The following is a 15,693-nucleotide window of genomic DNA, read 5'->3' on the forward strand; positions in this document are numbered from 1 at the left end:
AAATTCTTTAGCCTGGAAACCTCTGTACTGTCTCCCTCATAAATGTAATGTCTCTTGTTTTGAAAATTCAATTCATATGACACTTTTCTTTTTGCTCTCTTTTGGATTGCTACAGAGTCACATCTGGATGTTCAGTCTGGAGCACAAAGGTAAAACCTAGAGACACAGAATCAGATTTTTTTGCACCAAGTCAGAAAGAACACAGACACTGGTACTTCTATATCAAAATTCTGTGCTGTATTTTGAATATTGTTCTGGACAGAACAGAATGTTACCACTGCTCTGCACATTTCCTCACATGAAACAGAGAAAAAATTGTAATTGCTTCATAAAATCCAGATACCCACATAATTCCTTATCTAAAGTTAGAAAACCATGTCTGATATAATTGTGCTCTTATTCTACTATTGATTTGAGTAGACTTTGGTTCCTCAATTAAATGGAGAAAATGATTTGTTAAAGGTCTGTCCTGCTCTCCTTAAATGAAATTCTTGTTCTGATGCTTAGTTTTCTACATTTTAGGTCCTTGGCCTTCAGTATTCAGTATTTTTCTTTAGATGGTAGCTATTCCAAGATTATTATTTTTTTAACACTAAAATCTAAAGAGTTGTTCCCATGAATGTTGTCATCTTGGGCTTATACAGTAAGATGCACATTGTGAAGCTTAGCGTCTCTGCTACACCTCATCTGATTTTCACATGCACTCACTGCACCTCCTACTGCTCCAGAGCACCACTTGTTTCACTCCCTTTCTTCTACTTTCTCGTTTTCTTGTTAAAAAGACACAGAAAACCCTTTTCATCCCCATCTTAGTGGCTGCTTTTCCATCATGAGTCCCTCACTTTGTGTACGGGCTGCCTTCCACCCCACAGCACACAGCGCCAGATAAGCTCTCCATTCACTCTGTGGTTCACAGCAGCATTGTGCAAATCAAAACAAAGCTAAATGACAGATGGCTTGTGGCATTTTAATGAAATGTCTGGTCACTGAGCAGCCCCACTCTTGTAAACTACAGTAATGAAGTAGCTATTGTACTAGCTACAGTAATGAAGCTGGCACTGGCAGAGCTGCTGAACCAGTGTTTCACAGGCAACGAGACCTAAAGCAGAGGGACCTCCTCCAGCTCTTGCACCACTGGCTCGAGCTCCTGTGCTGGCAGCCTCCCCCCGCACAATCCAGTCATTTACAGTGGTTGCGGTTTCTCATCATTATTATCACTACAAATCTATTGCCTGTTTTGTTGGTTCATGCTATACATATTTTCCCCTGGTCTTTACGGTACCTCCCCAAAACTTTCATGACTCAGAGTGAAAACAAATGCTGCTAAGAGACGTCTGTAGTACATGTACTACACAAGAACTCTAGAAAGTGATGTCATCCCTGTCATCATAGTACAATGGGTGTGGTATTCTCGCTTCCATGTCATATTCTGCAGGCAAAAAAAGTTCTAACAAGCTTCAGTTGCTCATTTCCATCTGTCCTGTGTACAATATTGCATCTCTGCCTTTTCTGTACTTGTTACGGACTTGAATACTGCTGATGCAAGCTTACTAAATTTATAGGACCATAAGCCAATCCTCAGATATCATGGTGGTGACAAATTGCAGCCATCAATTGAACACCCACTACAGATGACAGAAGTAACCCCAGTGATTTTGCCGTGGGAAAGACCCTTGCTGTTATGTTTGCAGAGATCCTCCGAGATAAAATTCAGTGCCAGGGTTTCAGAACAACAGTAAAATAAAATCAGAAACATCTCTGAAAACAGGGCCCTAAGTGGCAGAAGAAACACTGCCTTTTACAAGCTGTTTTCTGTTTGCTGCCTGATTTCAAACTGAATGCTGGCCCTGTGCAGAGCAACAGAGACTTTTCAGGAATTGCATGCGAGTGTGGTTTTGTGTGCATACTCTTGTGTGAAATGCTGATCACATTTGATTTCTCATTGGAACCAGCATAATTTGCTTCATCCCAATCAAATGGTGTTATACTAAAAGCCCAGTTCTTGGTCCATTAATACTAGTAAGAATTTTGCCATTGACTTCAATGGGAGAAGAAGACGTTACATTTTCAGTATTACAACCTATTACTCCAAAATGCCTTCATTCACATCCACATTGATTCTCTAGGATGAAAAAGGTGCAATGAAAAGGATAATAGGAAATTCAATTTTACAAATTAATTATTTACCTAACTTGAAATGAACTTAGAGAAAGGGAACTAAACCAAAACAGGGTTTGAAAATGTAGAAAGAAGATGGAAATACAATAAATTTGGGGATATCTGTCTAAAGCTGCTCAGATAATAAATTATTTCAGATTATACTTTTCAAATTAACATGCCGTTTGCATAAATTAGTCCATGCCTGGCTGTATATGTTGATGTCTTCCAGCTCACCAGGCGCTCATGGTGGTGGTGTTCAGGTCAGCTTGATAACCATTGATTTTTAACTTTTTTTTTCCCGTCTCTTTTCTGACATCATTTTTTCAGAGTAGCTCAGGAAGGGGACAAATCCCTACATCCCTAACACCCCATGCTTCCTTCTGACCAGAGGCTGTGCATCACGGGGACCATGCAGTGCACATCCCAGCACAAGGCATTGCACTTGTGCAGCAAAGGCTTGTCACGGTTGTTTTTCCCTCTGCAGTAGTCTGCTGTGCCTACTCTGTCAGTGCACAGGTCCTGCTGCCATACATTACATACAGTGCTCAGCAAAACTTAGCCAAAATCTTCCTAAAGTGGTGGAAAATCTCCCTTTCGTAAGCAAGATAAAACAAGCAAGTAAGCAAACCAGTACCCATCCTATTAAATAATAATCATTCATACCTTTGTATTTTGTTCCCAGATGCAGTGATCAACAGCCAACAGCAGTATCTTTATCCCTTTGCACACCAGGGTACTTCAGTACTTCACCAGAAAACAACCTCTCTGGTATCATGGCACACAGGATGTTCATAAATGATGACTTTGTAATGACTCTTACTTCACTGTGTATAGGGATGCTTTATAGAAGTCAGAGACCCACAGACATGACTATTGCTGTATTCATGGAATTATTGGAATTGCTGTATTCAAGGACACCTGGGAAAATGAGACCTTGAAGAGAAGTCCAAAACAGTTATTTTATCTTGAGGTTCCCCCCCCTTTTATTTTTTTCTTCAAAGAAACACTGTTTCAACCATGGTGTTGTGTAGTGATTAATTGTATCACCCAGACACTGGCTATAGTAATCATAGGTGAACTCATTATAGATATTCCAAAAGATATATTCTCTGTGCTGTTCTATTTAAAAATGCCAGCAGAAATTTATATAGGGTGAGAAAAGCTGTGTCCTTGAATATGTTATAGGCCCTAGTGCTTCCTTACAATTGATAGTCTTATTTCTGAAAGTATATTGATTAATTTGCTTCACCACTACTGAGAGCAGAGACACAGACTAAGCACCTACGGAGACATATGAGATAAGAGACTTAAAAAAAATTGGTTCCTTTGTCATAGGATTGGCAGGACCTGGGGACATCATAACATGGTCTGATGCTCTATAAGGTCACTGGACCCAGTGGTGGCAGCACCTTCCACAAGACAAGACACTTCCCAGAAGAAGACACTAGTGGGACACATCCTTTTCTGGCGGTTCAGCCCAGATTGCTCCTGATTGAGGAACATTATTAGTATTCAAAGAAATCTCTAAAAGAAATGCCCAAAGTCTAAAGTTCTAGGAAAGTCAAACAAAGGTAATCAAGCAATTGGCAGGATGTCTCCATTTACAGTACCAGTAAACTTCCTAGTGCTGAGAAGTAAAGCAAAGTGCTAAACAACTCTAGAAAGGGAAGAATCAGAGGCAGTTAAAAGAAAATTTGTTGACATGGAGAATATGATAAATATTGATAAGAAATTATTTTCCATTGGTCCACAATTTAAAGAGAAAAAAAAAAAATAGGAAAGAGAGGTTACTAAATTGGATAACTGCAAAAAGGAACAGAGAAATCTTTTTTGTGTTGCATGCATCAAACTCATTGCTGCAAGTCAGTGTCACTGCTGTAGGTTTTAACATTACCCAGAAGTTGGGTAATGTTAGCTTCTGCCAATATTTCTGTTGAGAAAAGCCTGGTGTGCAGAACACTTTTTGGTAAGTTTATAAATTTAAGGTTAATTTAAAATTTTCATCTGTACTCTAGAAACATGTCTATGAAACAGCGTTCCTTCTCCTGTGGAATTTTTCAGTTTGAGGGGAAGAAGGGAGTTCACCCACAGAGACTGAAGACGTCACACATATCACCTCTGATGTGTGCTGCCCCTTCCTTCTTCATAGGGCTTGTATACCTGCAGCAACCCTCCTGAAGCAAATGGCAGAGCAGCAGCTAATAAATAACAGGATCCAACCACACAGCTCTGCAGCTGCCAGTGTAAGGTGATCTGACAACCACCTTCCACTTGTCTGATCAAAACCAGGCCACGTCTTCTCCCTGTGTCAGTCAGCAAACTCCTGTCACCCTTCCGCCCATGGTCACTATGAACTTCCACTTCAGTAACAATAAAGCTGTCCTTGCCATTTCTTGGCTTACACCAGAAGCAACACTGCCCCTAAAAATTAGATGCCACTTTAAAATCTAACCAATACTTCTGTATTGGCAGAAAAGTAACCAGAGGGCCAGCATAAATTGCTCCTGACAACTATTATCATTATTGTAAACTCGTCTTCTTCCTTAAAGTATGCAACACAGAGTGTCTGGTTAGAAAAAGATAAGAATAACAAAAAAAAAACTAAATAAAGTGATATTGCTTTAGTATCACCACCCCAGAAAAAAGAAAAAGATGATTCTCACAGATTATAATTTAAAATAACAGAGAAACCTCACTCACTGCTAATTCAGACTTTCCAGTAAGGCTCAGCTTGTCACACTGCGTAGCTTTCTTCCCTTTGAAAAGGTCAGTTTGCCAAAAAGAACAAAGTGCACGAGTAATACATTACTCAACCACTTGTATACATACACCTATTTTTCTTACCAGGTCTCACTATTCAGAAAGGTACAGACATGGCACCATGATAAAAAGGGTCATTTAAATGGCTTCGCAGAGGCTCTGTACTGTGAAGGATGGAATTTTCACTCAAATGTCTATGTTTTCACATCTTTTTCTTTACAGAAATATTATTTATTTGAATGGCAGGCTTCATTTGGGTGTTTCCTCATGTCGCTGACCAGGGATATATAAAATATTAGGGCATATTTGTCCCAGAGGAGGACCACAGCTAACTCAGAGGCACATCATTGTGGTGATTGTAGGTTATACACCCACAGCCTCCTCTAGCTCTGCTGAGATGGTGTTGCTACAAAGCAGTACAGAGCGGCAAAATTTAGACAATATCTGAAATCATTAGTTCCAGATACATTTGCAGGACTGGCTTCCATAATCCTCATGCCTTCCACACACTGGCAGAATGCTGACTTGGATCTGGGTTTTTTTTCCCTCTTATCAGCAAAATTAAGAGTTAAAGGGCAACATTTACAAGACATCTACATGGAATAATTTTGGGCTTGCATTTGTGCATGCTTAGCAACATGATAAAGTGAAGTAGTTCCTTAGTGCTGTTGGAATATCTACTCAATATCTGAAAGTACAGGATGCTGCAGAGACAAAAAAGCCGTCTAAAAAAGAGTGTATGGATAAATTCAGGAAAACCTGGTGGGGTTTTTTTTCAGGTATTGCATCTCCTCCAAAATACAACAAGTTTTAGTGGCTTTTACAAAGTTGAGCTTTGTTTCACCTAAAGGGGAGGGACAATCCTGGATTACAACAGGCATCAGTCATCATATCTGATGAAACTGGTTGGGTTTTTTTACAGCAAGTAATACAATGTTTGCTAGTTTCCTGCTGGAACCCTGAAGAAGGTTTGTGCACAGCAAAACAGATGAAAGATTTACCCCCTGCACCAGCTTGGGGGACAAGGCCCCAGAGACCTTTTACCCTGGATTCACTCTCTTCTTCTCTGAGGCCTCTAACATAAGAGGGACATGGAGCTGTTGGAATGAGTCCAGAAGAGGCCACGGAGATGCTGCTAGGGCTGGAGCAGCTCTGCTCTGGAGACAGGCTGAGAGAGCTGGGCTGGTTCAGCCTGCAAAAGAGAAGGCTCCAGGAGACCCTAGAGCAGCTCCCAGTGCCTTAAGGGACTGCAAGAAAGCTAGAGAGGGACTTTGGGCAAGGGCCTGTAGGGACAGGACAAGAGGGAATGGCTTTAACCTGACAACGGGAGATTGAAATGAGATTTTAGGCAGAAGTTCTTCCCTGTGAGGGTGGTGAGGCCCCGGCACAGGTTGCCCAGATAAGCTGTGGCTGCCCCATCCCTGGCAGTGTTTAAGGCCAGGTTGGATGGGGCTTGGAGCAAACTGGTCTAGTGGAAGGTGTCCCTGCCCATATAAATGCAAGTGAATTGTCTTTTTATCTCCTCTCCCCCTTATTTATCCATTGCGAACCCATTTTACAGCCAGGTCTGCACTTGTCATCTGCTACTTTTGAACCAGCTTTCAAGCCATCCCTCATTTCAATTCTTTCTTCTATATACTGGACCTTCTCAATACATTTTTGTCCTTGACATTAAAGTGGCTTGCCCTCCATTTTCGTTATTTTGTCATTTTCTTACCTGTGCAGTTTTCCTTTTGAAGGGTTGTTATCAAGAAGGTCTTACCAAGATGAGTTATTTAACATCTTCATAAATGATCTGGAAAAAACAGGATGAATGGTGACATGACAAAGTTTTTCTGCACTGAAAAGCTTTTCAGGATATTCAAATCTAATGCTGATTTCATTCTGGTAGATACAAGGAAGGTAGATGCAAATCATTACAAAGTAACGCAAATGGGTTGAAAAAGAATTGCAATAGCATGTGTACAGCCATGAGCTGTACGTTAAACATTAAGACACAGGAAAGACTCCTCGGAGTTCGTGCAGAGCCAAAACCATAAAAAATATATTGAGAGGTAGTAGGACATTCGTAACTGAAGAAAACAGAAAATACCACCATACCATGGCTTTAATTTTTGCTGCTCCTACATCTTGAATATTTGGTGAAGTTATGATTCTTCCATCTCAAAAAAGGTGTAATAGAACTAACAATGATGTAGAGAAAAGGCAAAAAGTATGATCAGATATGAAATAGCATCTGTATGAAAAGAGATTAAATAGACTAGGCTTCTTGGCTTGGGAAAGAGGCCTGTAAAAGTGCGAAAGGTACAGAGAAATTGAACATGAGGCTGCAAACTGTGATTACTTCAACACAAAAAATAGATGAAGATAACTTAACTGTGAGATTCACTTCCATGGGGGACAAAGTAAAGCTAATGTTCTGGGGACTACTTGTTAAAAAAAAGAAATGATTGAGCAAATTCGTGGAGGGCAAGTTCGCTGATGGCTATGAAACGTAACAGTCTAGATACAGCCTCTAAATTAGAATGTTCCTAAATCACTGCTTTTGGAGACAGTATAGAAGGAAGAAGTTTGTGCACATGTGCTTTTAATAGTAAACTTAAACACTGCTGGTAATATGTGCCATCATAGAATCATTAGGGTTGGAAAGGACCTTAAAGCTCATCCAGGGGCAGGAACACCTTCCACTAGACCAGGTTGCTCCAAGCCCCGTCCAACCTGGCCTTGAACACTGCCAGGGATGGGGCAGCCACAGCTTCTCTGGGCAACCTGTGCCATGGCCTCACCACCCTCACAGGGAAGAACTTCTGCCTAAGATCTCATTTCAACCTTCCCTCTGTCAGGTTAAAGCCATTCCCCCTTGTCCTATTGCTACAGTCCCTGATGAAAAGTTCCTCTCCAGCATCCTTGAAGACCCCCTTCAGATACTGGAAGGCTGCTATGAGGTCTCCATGCAGCTTCTCTTCTCCAGGCTGAACAGCCCCAACTTTCTTAGCTGGCACAAAGATACACTTATCTTAGTGTACCTTACACTCTAAGTGCAAGACACACACTAGCTAGTGTGTTTTGTCTGTGCATTTACAATGCAACTATGCAGTATTCTTTATGATACCATTCTTTCTTGTATTCCATAGGTTTATGAATTTTTCTGGGGGTGAGAAGCTGCTACTACTGCCATTCTCCTCTTTCTTTGTTGTTTGTACATGTTCTACTTCAGCTTCCTTGTGGCAGTGCCAACCTGATGCAGAGATAAGTTAATTAATTCAACATGTGTACTAGCTCGAGCTCTGTGCTGTGCCTCACCTTTAAGGTAATTTTTTTGGGTTAAAGAATCAGTCATTGAAAAGTGTGTCTTGTACAGTTTATGAATTCTGTTTAATTCTGGGAAACTTTCTCAGTGTATGCATTTCAGACTGGAAACACTACTTTGAAAGTGGAGCTTGCCTGCCTTTTCTGTTATCACCATGACATTTTACTTCCAGACTGATTAAATAAGAGAATTTCAGTAAAATCATATTGATCTCCTGCTCCCAGGGAAGCTGGTTTTTGACAGAGCTACCTCCCAGTCTAGAAAGATTTATAGACTGAATAGCAGAAGTAATCAAATCAGTTATCTAGTGATGGCACGCTTAGTAATTCCTGTTGTTCATGTGTTTCCTAAAAAAATAGCTACAGCAATCTGGAAAAGGAGGTGGTGGCAAAAATAAATGAGAAACCCCACGTGAAAGACAACAGAGCTCCCTAGATAGTAGTGATAGCCATGCCTCAATTCAGCATTTCAAAGGATACTGCTAACAAGATGTACACACTTTGTTTCCATTACAAGCTTCAATTCCTTGCTCTAACGTGATTGTAATAAAAAATCTTAACAAAACAGAAGTGCAATGTACTTATGACTATGCATCTCAAAAGATAGGTGAATAGAAAATCAAACTGACCACAAGGAAAGCTATGTTGGTTCAAAAGCAGCAAGAATGTAAGGTCTTGACACGTCTCCAAGAAGTTAAAAACACAATGCCTACCCAAGAAATGTATACCCAGACAGAAAACCAAGCAATTTTGAAGCATTACTATACAAAAGAGACCTTTCCATTGTTTAGGAAGAGAAGTTTTGCCAGGCTAATGTTAGGAAAAATTTTGCTTTTAGCAAAATGAAGAATCATGTTTAAACTACATACTGCAATAAAGATGAGACCCTCTGCATCTGGCTGAGATTTCAGGTTTTGTGGCTTTTAGCAACATGAAGTCTAGTGGCAAAATTAACATCTTCAGAAAAAAAAATCAGGAAAAAAAAAAAAAAAGGAAGAATTGGAAAAGATTTGACAACTGAAAATTTGTGCTGACACTCCGAATATATTCTTGCAGCTTCCCCCCCCCCCCCCCCCCCCATACACAAATAAAGTGCATGCCTAAGTATTCTGCTCAACAGTTTATCTCTTAGGGGCAGTAGACTTGTAATTGTTTTGCAGAGTGTTATATAGATCCCTTTAAGTTTTATATTCTACATTGATTCAGTATTTTATCTCATGGTAAAGACACCTCAGTTTGGGGATAAGTCTGGTTCAGGTCTCATAATAAATATGAGTAGTTGTACGTTACTGTATCTGTACACATAATAAATATAATTAATAAAGACACCACACCACATAGCTGAAAAGATTTCTTGCAGCACTCTTGGGTTGTTGCTCCACAGAAGTCATATCTTATTTCTTCCAAGCAGCGATAATGTGATGGAACCTTTATATTTTGGAGTTAGTTATTCCAGGTCACATATTGAGAGTTGGATGTTGGCCTGATCAGCTGTGTCGTGGTTTGAGCCCAGCCGGTAACTCAGAACCACACAGCCGCTCGCTCACTCCCCCCCGCCTTCTTCCTCCCCCCGCTCCCGGAGGGATGGGGAGGAGAATGGGAAGAATGTAACTCCCACGGGTTGAGATAAGAGCAGTCCCGCAACTAAGGTATAATACAAAACCACTACTGCTACCACCAATGATAATAACGATTAGTGAAATAACAAGGGGAGAGGATACAATTGCTCACCACCCGCCGACCGATACCCAGCCCGACCCGAGCAGTGATCAGGCCTTCTGGGTAACTCCCCCCGGTTTATATACTGGGCATGACGTGCTGTGGTATGGAATACCCCTTTGGCTAGTTTGGGTCAGGTGTCCTGTCTCTGCTTCTGCCCAGCTTCCCCTCCTCCCTGGCAAAGAATGAGACTGAGAAAGTCCTTGGTTGGAATAAACATTACTTAGCAACAACTAAAAACATCGGTGTTATCAGCGTTGTTCCCAGGCTGAAAGTTAAAAAACACAGCACTGCACCAGCTACTAAGCAGGAGAAAAATGACTGCTATAGCTGAACCCAGGACAAGCTGTTTTACATAGGGTCTGACTTAGCGCTTGTGGTTGTCTTGGTGCAGTGGATTTCTGCACTGGATTGCAATGTTGATTTTATTTGTCCTTCATGTTGACAAATTGTTATGCCATTGCACTCTTGCGGTATAGCTCAGTGTTTTAGAATACCACACAGTAGCACTTCACTATGTAAAATATCAGTATGAAGGCATTATTGTCACCCATTGATTAAACATGCAGTATGAAAGGACAGAAAGGAAACTGTCAGGCTACATTGTCCCAGTGATGTGAAAGAGGACTTAGATCTGCTTCTTGCCTGGTGTTAATGGGATATCAGTCAAATCCCTCAGGCTTCCTTAGGAAAATACTACTTCTTATTTTTATTCAGGCCATATACCTATATACAGCTCTTATTTGCCTATAAAGTGGGGAGAAGTTGAAGACCATAAATATCAGGAGTCAGGCAAAACTCAAAACTCAAAAACCTTAGGTTGTGGTAGAGTTTAATTCTCATCTTTGCTACACTTCATAGCATTTTTATCTAGCTCAGCACTTAGAACTCATCTTTGTGCCTGGCAGAAAGAACCATGTGGATTTATCACCAGGTTTCAATTCTGTACAATACAACCAGGAGAAAAAATATACTTATTTTGCAGTCACCCAACTTTTTTCAAGGTATCTCATGGGCATAATATGGAGACGCTATATTTCCTCTGAATATGTACTAGCTGTTTACAGACATTCTGAAAGTATTTGGTCTGATCTTGGTTGCATTACTTCTTACTAAGAATAACCTTTTTGAATCCAGCTACACTGTACAGGCATAAAACTGCAGAAAGTTTAGAAACACAGACTTCAGTTCTCCTTAAAAAGCACATGAATTTGTGCTCTTCTGAGCAGGAGCCACTGTCTGTTCAAAGACCATACCACAGAAATTGTTCTTAGCATAAGAAATTCGACAGTCTCCCATAATAACCCTTTCCCTCACACAGTCACACCATTACTGACTGCAGGAGGAAAACGGGTACTGTTTTATTTGGATACACGATGTCCCATGTGGACTTTTAGAATAAGGTTTTTCCATTAACTACTCACCATGTTCAAGTTATGCACATTGTGTTGCAGCATGACTTCTGCCACATATTTTGGCAGTTGCACTTAGTAACTCAAGATTGGATAATCATACACCTGGAAAATTGCTGATCTAGGTCCAAGTCTAAACGCACAAATGCCATTAGTTTTTTTGAGTGCTCTAGATGGTTTTCTTTTGTTCCTAGCAGAAGTGCCACAGCAAATTAGATTGCTGAGTGTCCCAATGTTTGCAGAAGAAACATTATTTTCAGTGGGACAAGGTCTTCAAATCTCTAGATTACATGATATTGTGGGGGGAAAAAAAAAAATAAAAAATCTTGATTTGAACTTTACTAGCTTTCCTCAATAGGCTTCAAACTTGTGTTGGCACATGTTTCATATGAGGGTGAGGCTAAAATGATTGAAGATGTGCAGGCTGACATAATGTCTAGTTTTCTGTAACAGTTATTAAACATGGAAAAGTAGAAGAATTTTTTGTTTGTTTGTTTGTTTGTTTTTATGCTCCAGTGAGCTCTTTACTTTTTTTATACTTTTGTGAGTTCAGCCCTGCTAAAATCCATCTGTTTCGCCTAATAGCCAAATTCACCTTACTATGGAGATGAGTGGGATACTCAGGTTTTAAGCCTTACTTGTTCTATGGAGAAATGGACTCATTTCTGAAACATGTTTTACTGGGGAATCCCAAGAAATAATGTAATTTTAAGTTATCAATAGCCAGAAACATACAACAAAATTAAAACCTGATATTCCCCCCTGGAATATTTTCAGACAGTGGACTTGGTATGGTCAGAAAGAGAAAGGTTTGTTTGAAATAAGCTGGAATGGATCTAAGTAAAATAGATGGAGTGATTGAGAAGATTAAAAAAAAAAAAAGGAAGCTCTCACAACATCCAGGCTGTCAGGTACGTCATCCTATTTATCAGATACTTGTGATACAAAAGCATAACAAAACTGCTCTCTTGTTATCTCTTTCCATATTTCTGTGGTATAAATTGTACCAGCAAAAAGATACCAGCAACCTAACTGGAGATCTCTACAATTCCTCAGTGTTGGTCTTATAAGTGAATAATAAAAGGAAAATGCTTAAGATTAGGATAAATGTTTGTTTTGGTTTTTTTTTTTAAATATTAATAGTAGTACTAGTAGTAATATGAATAATAATATCAGTAGTAATAACAACAACAACAAACAAGGAAATGGGAGGAGAGTTTGTTTTCCTTGGAGTTAAAGGGCATGAGGTCTACCTGAAGACTAATTGATATTTAATTTACCTCTCTGACTTATTTGACTATTCATACTTGGGTGGTAAAAGCTAGGTACTGAATAACTGGCAGTATTTCTCCATATACTCATGTAAGCTAGCAGGGCAGCTTACTGTCACCCTGGGCTAACAGAGAGAGTAATTTCACCATTCCCAGTGGTACAACATTAAGGGAAATGAATCTCATTCTGTTCCTTTTTTTTTTCTCTTGTAGCTTATCAGATGATTTATTTACAGAGTAGACTATATGGCAAGTGAACAAATATGTTGTTTTTAACATCTGCAGCCTGCAAATGGATTCTGAACATGAAAAAGATACAAAGTAAAGTAAATGTCTTTCCTGGAAATGTGAAAAATTTGACTGCAGCCCTGAAAAATAAAGAGAACTGTATTACTGGGTGTTTAGCAAGAGCTGATTTACATACTGGAATAGATCTTTCATGAATTACACAGAAATGCAAAGGAGAAAAAAAAAAAAAGAAAAGAAGAAGAAAGCCTGAAATTGCTCTCTACCACTGTGCATGTTGATGAATCCCTGGCACATGTTAATTAATGCCCTATTGTGTTTGGCAGCTTACCAAGGACTCAGACTGAAGACAGAGGGATCCTTTAGACTAGAAGTGGCTTACAGCATATATTGAAAAGGAGAAGATTTGTATTTGTACAAGCTGTGAATATTCGTTAGAAGAAGCTTTTTTCTTTTTCCTGTTAGTGCAATTAACTGAGATGAATTGCTATCTATCACAATATTTTATCATTACTATAGTAAAATCTTAAGCCCTATAGAGTGAGTAAAAAGCATTTCAAGCAATAATGTGCCAGTTGGTAAGAAAGAATATTCTCAAAAAACCCTAATAATACTTCTCAGATTCCAGACTAGAGGAGAGAGAGTGATAATCACTATTGAGTAAAGGAAGTTCTTGAAAATATTCAATTAGTATTTGTTCGCATTTACAAATAAATGTATTTGACTGTATTTTTATTCTTTTTCTGAGCAAATTTTCTCAAAAATATACAAAATGTAAGGTATTTTTCAAGAATATTGAAAATATCTCCCCACTTCTTTCAGGTAACAATTAGAATTAAATTTATTACAGAGAACCAATTCAAAGCAGGATATTTGTCCAGTCTAGAACAGGAACTGCTGGTGGGACCCTCTGTTCAGGCAAAACAGCACAACTTGCCAGTATCAGAATTGTGAAATAAACAGCCTGCAAGCTAAGGCTATTTCACAGAAATTATTGGTTGAATAATTTCAAACAACAAATACATCCATGAAAATTATGATCCAGTTCTTGGCAGCTTGAAAGGAAGAAAAAAACTGAACAGAGGTTCAAAAAAACCAGCAAACCCATAAAAAATGTACCTATTACAAACTATTCATCCACTCTGTTAATATTGATATGTATTTTAACAGTTATGCATTGCAAATATCACAGTCCTTTGTACTCTGTATGTCATAAAAACAATTTTGTGCAGAATAAGAAATGTGTATTTATCACAGTAATCATACAATAGTTATAATTTTGTATTTTGTTCTAGGAGGTGTTGGGTGGCCGTGACACCCAGGAACCAAGCAAAGCCTGAAGTGCTCAGGTGTTTGGCATTATCCAGGTGCCAGAATTTCTTCTTTGCTTGCCTTTTCTAAGAAGGGGAAAAGTGAATTATTAGATCTCTGTTTTTGCTAGGGTAGCGTATTATCCCCACACATGCAATCACCAAGAATGGACCCAGGGCTCCCCCTTAACTCCGTCTCCTGCCTTATGCATGAGACTAGTCTGCAGCTCTCATCTGGACAGCATCAATCAGAAGTACATCAACAGACGCTTAAGCAGTCAGAGAACAGCTGTGGTGTTCCAAGGCCATAACAATAACTTGGATACTCTCAGCAAAGATGTTTCCCTCTCCTGGTTGCTAGACTTTCAGAAAGCTTTCTCATCTAGATTAGAACTCCCAGGTTAACTAAATATACCTTAACATTAATTTATAGACCCTAGTAATGCTTTATTTTAACACTAACATCATAGACTTTCTGGAACTGATAATATTTTTAAGTAAGAGAGAAAACTGGTATTGCATTATTTCTTCTATGAAAATAAAAGCCATTATTTCAGCATAATGACACTTCCAGGAAATAAAAAACACAAAATTTTTCCAAAATCAAACTTAGCAGATGATATTAGCCCTTAGTGAGAAGGGGCTGAATCATATCCTGTCATCATTTACCTCAGCAGAAAAAGAACAAGTCTTAAATTTCAGCCAAGGAACCCCTTCGATACAAAAAAGGTCCATCTCCACATGGTGTTATCACTAGTTTACACTCTTATAAAGTTAAATTCAGAGAACATAAAGATCTAAAAAAATACTAGACATCTCACTTCAAAATGGTTTCCACTTCCTTCTTAGAATGTGAGAAAAGCTAATTTTCAGAACCAACAACTGACTACATATGACACTGGAGGAGTAATTTTACAATATTGATTACTAAAAAGCACATTTTGAACTACTTCTTACATAATTTCTTCTTTTCCACATTAACTCTTTTCCTGTAGCTATTCCTGATGTCTCTCTGTTAACGGAATACACTTTTCCTCTCCCTCTGGCTACCAATAAATTAGTGGTTGTTTACATTAAATACTTCTTGTTGACCTAATTTAACCTTGTATTAGTTGTTCAGCATATTTATGCCTCCTTTTCCACCTGTGAAATGGGAACAGTATTACCTGCTAACTCTAATGGCTAAGCGACCAATGTTTTCTATTTTTTTCTTTTTAGATTATTTGCAGAAGATAGTTCCTTTGTGTACCCACCCTCTACATTCTTGAACACAGGAATGAAAGAGTAGTCCTGAGTAACAGGCCACTTGTTTACAGCTGGTTAAAAGATGAATGGATTTCATGCATGGCTTTCCAGATAGTTAAGATGTCAGCTGCGCTTCAAAATCTAGTCCATCTGCCATCAAACTGTTGACGTGATTCATCCAGACAATGGATTTTCAACCCTACAAACTACTGGCAACACACTGAAAGTTTGCTAATTAGGTTCTATTATGACATCAAGAAA

At 39.0% G+C, this 15,693-nt stretch overlaps 1 long non-coding RNA gene across 2 annotated transcripts in view; it reads right to left on the reverse strand.

Annotated features, from left to right (window-relative positions):
* LOC115600679 overlaps window positions 1-15,693 on the reverse strand; it is a 99,213-nt gene that overhangs the window by 45,271 nt on the left and 38,249 nt on the right. The window contains exons 2-3 of one of the 2 annotated variants that reach the window (XR_003989105.1): window positions 6,638-6,715; window positions 2,824-3,093 (exon numbers count right to left, since the gene is read on the reverse strand). This is a non-coding gene — a long non-coding RNA (uncharacterized LOC115600679). The remainder of the gene's footprint in view (window positions 1-2,823; window positions 3,094-6,637; window positions 6,716-15,693) is intronic. The other variant, XR_003989106.1, reaches the window with a different exon arrangement.

This window comes from Strigops habroptila, chromosome Z (assembly GCF_004027225.2).
Source record: "Strigops habroptila isolate Jane chromosome Z, bStrHab1.2.pri, whole genome shotgun sequence".
NCBI lineage: Eukaryota > Metazoa > Chordata > Aves > Psittaciformes > Psittacidae > Strigops > Strigops habroptila.